Here is a 4,494-nt window from a genome sequence, read left to right as displayed (position 1 = left end):
CATTCCTAAGGTGTCAAGGTGTTCGTATTGTGTAATCTGTCGGCAGCAACAACAAAAAAAACTCTTATCGCTTATCACTTATAATGTTTCGGAAGGACGATCCACTGCTTAGTAACGGATTCTTCTTGCATTATTACTGCTTTCACCACCAATTGGATATTCACATTTTTGGAAAGGAATTATGGACACATTGCACATCGCCACACTTAGCACACTTGGATCCTATGTTTTATCTATTATGCAATTCACACACAATTTTCACAAAACAAATTCCAATAGTTTACTAGCAGCCGTTACACATGTTAAGCTTAATTATAATTTCACATTTTAATATTCGGATGCTATACAACACTAACAGCAGAGAGAATATAGCTTTCCGTTAGAAATCAATTTCACGAAGAATTTGTTATCACTTCGATGTAAAAAAAATCCACTCACACACACACACATCAAATATTGATACGGTGTACGATCTGTTTTTCTGGCGATGCGCGTACAAAAATCGACCGAACACTGTCGAATGTCGACACATAATGTTGCCCCGAGTACATAAGCCAACAGGAGCAAGCATAGAATTTAACGCGAAACATGGTACATAAAGCGGAAACGGCAATAAATAAGGGCCGCTCGTCTTTGGACCGCCCATTTGTGGTGGGGGGGGGGAACAAACATTCAGAGTATGGTTGAATTTGTATCGTTTGATGGTCAAAATTGTAAACCGTGCATTGTTGTACGTTATTTTGCGTACGGCTAATGTAACATAACGAACCACAAAAATGATTGTTATTATAAAATGTTTCTTGCCAGAGGAATTATAAGCAAAATACTTATAAAAATTTCTAGTAATGTTAACAGATGTCGAGACACCCAATATCTACATGAGTGATTTTCGAGAAATTCATACTGATACAGGCGTGTGGCAAATACATCGTACAACAATTATAGCAATTCTTTCCGTAAACTACTACTAAGCTACTAAGCATTCTAAGCATAAACTACTCATCACAATAATACTCAGGAAAAGTTATTTGAGAGATAATTGAAACAATCGTATGAATAAGATAAATAACCAATGTTAAGAGGATCATAATTTAGTGAACCGATTTATTTTCCAATCAGTTTTAAAATGAATATGTAAATACTTGTTTGTGTTTTCCGTCTTTATTGGTAAAAAAGTAAAACATATAAACAATAGTAGTTTCCTTGCGCACAATATTAAACATCTAACAGTGGATGCCAATTAGGATGCCATGGTTTTCATTTATAAAATATTATTATATAGACTATTGGTCAGTTATTTATAGGAGAGAAATCAGCAGTGAAATGATATCCATACACATAATACCAGACAAGCTCGTACACTTAGGCAACTAAACGTAACTACTTCTCATCCCAGGAACTCTTTGTGGTTTCAATGTCTGGTATTTTAAAACTAAATTGAGAGTTGTGAGTTTTTGTTTTGCACGTTCAGTAAAGAATGTGGAATTTATTAAATCTTATGAAATGTAGATGTTATTTTAGCGACGTGTGTGTGGGATAGGAATTTCGTGAAACTTTTTGAACAAATGACTGCTAGCGCGCTCAATAGAGAAAAGAATTGAACTCTCAGTAATGAGGATGGAAGATTTCATTTTCAAGATTGGAAGAGATTGAAGGGTCGGGTTCAAACTTGTTAGCGACACCCTCTTGAATTGTTTTATTTTCTTAATAATTGGTTTATATCTATATATCCATAAAAAAAAATCGATCTTCTCATGGATTCGATGGTGATCATTTTCCCTGATTGAATGATGCCGACTGCTAGATTACGGTGTCATATGTACTTTTAATGTCGATAACGTTTGTACAAAGACTGTTTTGTGTAACTGTAAACAGTCTACCTTTTTCGAGTACCTTAGCAACAAAGTAGGCGGAGCTACACTGTTGTTTGAATGTACGCAACACAGGGAAAGACTGTTGTTCTATTTTCAAAAATCCATGAAACGATGCTCTTTAAATCCTATCTTATATTTTACACAACATTGTAACAGTAATTTGGTACGTAAAAACTATATTCACAAACAAAACATGCAACATACTAAACCATTTGCCACACCGCGCGCTCAACGCACAGAACCAATAGAAGTGGAGCCAATTGAGACACCATTCTGTTAAACTCATCCATTGCCAAGGGGACCATCCATTCCCATTTCGCAAAGCATGCGCGCAAATATCTTCAATGATATGTGGGTGTACAACAACAATATTAGTATCCCATGTGCATGTACATAGCGGCAGCGAATGTAGTGTGAGTTAGTTAACTTATTTTAATGCTGTTTTTATCGCATAGGTCGAATTTGATCGCGTGCTACTTTGCAGCTTGAAATCGGAACTCGCATTGAACTATATTTAATTTCATCAACGTTTATATAAAATGCTTTCTGCCCAACCACACCAAGACGCTTTTGTTTGAAACCGACCCGACTGAAATAATTATGTCAAGCCAGAATTTCAGTCTGCACGCAATCATCAACAATTTCCTTCACTGTTACCAACCAGGCCGGATCCACAGCAGATTCATCCTTCGTTCAACTACAGTTCGACGATTCGCTGGAAACCCCTATCCAGCTCCAAGCTAAACTTTAAAACATAACATCCAACTATCCAGCCATCCATCCATCCATTCAATTCGACGCTATCCGCTCAGCAACTGATTGTTCCCGAAAAAAGAGAACATTTTCGGTGTAATTATAAACAATTATAATGATTGCCTCTTCGCCGACCAAGATTGGCCGTGCTGTCAATCATTCAATTCAAATTTTCGAAGATCCGTATACCTTTCTGCTTTTACTATCATTCGCTCAAATTTGCTTTTTGGAAAATGTTATTATTAGAATCAAGCCGCGACCTTACTCACAGTCAGGTAATCTATAGGTTCTGTCGGTGCTATCGAACTGTTTTGAGCATTTTTTTAGCTACATATAAAGCCCTATTCTATCCGAATTTCACATGCTACGATGTTGCTCACTAGAAAGAATCATATTGAATACATGGAAGGGATGTCTTAGTTGATACGTCAAAATTTGTTATAACCAATTATAACATCGCAAGTACAATACATTTCGTTTAAAATTAATTTCCGGTTTAGGAAGTTACGATAAATAAAAAAGTGATCTGCTCAAGAGTTATGCTTTTGATATATCTTTGTTACCGCCAAAAATGTACTCACGGCACATATAAAATCAATTGAACTATACCCTGCTATAAAGGGTATCCGTTCAGTCTTTGATAGTGGACCATAATTGATAGGCAATCATATGTACTTCATATTCAATCATTTTGAAGAACTGGATTTGTTTGTCGCGTCGGGTCAAGCATTTTACATTAATCATGTACTTAAGAATAACGATTGCAGGTTCACAAATTAGAATTAAGTTAGAAGAATTCTATATCATGATTCGAATGTCACGTGGGTTTAAATCAACGTCACTAATATGTTCCATTTTGTATTGTACACTATGCTAAAAGCTATGTTGTTTTGTATTAGGTTTAGTTTTAATTCAATGATTTATGTTAATGTGAACCTATTAAATTTTTCTAAAAAATGTAGGTAAGGTCCATCTTTAGGTCTTCTAGCACGACAACCTCAAGAGGTGTAGGCCTGCCATTTTTGGTGTTATTTGACTATATTTACTTGTAGCTAGATAGTCAGTCCTGCATACGGGGGATTGCGTCGGATTGAATTTTTAACCGGTCCAGTCGTATGAAGACCGGCGCCGCTACCAATACACCACCGGGTGGCTCCAAGCTCATCATTGTATTTCTCCACAATTACAATTACTCTCCAGGATGTTCGGTCCCTAGCTGCAGCTTCCCATGTAGGCTTCCGATCTCTGACAGGTTTGACTTCACCTGATCCGTCCAAGGAATTCGCTGCATCTCTGCGCCTCGAGCCGAACTTGGAGTCGCTGTCGAACAGACGGTGACCCAGCATTGCCTCCGGATTTCACTGCTGATGTCATTGTCCGATATAAAGACCGTTCCGAGGTAGCAGAACTCTTCTACCACCTCGAGGTTGTCGCCGTCAACTTATACACTGCCTCCCAATTGGGTCTTACAACGGACTGAGCTTCCGGCAAGTTTTTCGTCTTGGTCTCATTGATTCTCAATCCGATTCTTGCTGCTTCAGGTTTCAGTAAGCCACACGCACTTTCACATTCATCTTTGCCAAGGATGTCAATGTCATCCGTGAGACCAAGGGATGCATAGAGACCGGTAGAAGATCGTGCCACGGATGTCGTTGTCGAGCCCCGTGCTTCGTATAACTTCTTGCAAAGCGATATTGAACAGTACACAGGAGAGTGCATCGCCTTGCCTCAGATGAGAGAACCTGTGAGACTCGAACGATTTCGACAACATATTCGACATTCTCACCTTGCACTGCACCCCGTTCATGGTGGTCTCTACCAGCCGGTCTAACTTCCCCGAAAAGCTGTAAGCTTTTCCTGCATGAAG

This window comes from Anopheles moucheti, chromosome 3 (assembly GCF_943734755.1).
Source record: "Anopheles moucheti chromosome 3, idAnoMoucSN_F20_07, whole genome shotgun sequence".
NCBI lineage: Eukaryota > Metazoa > Arthropoda > Insecta > Diptera > Culicidae > Anopheles > Anopheles moucheti.
Note: the sequence above shows the minus strand (reverse complement) of the source record.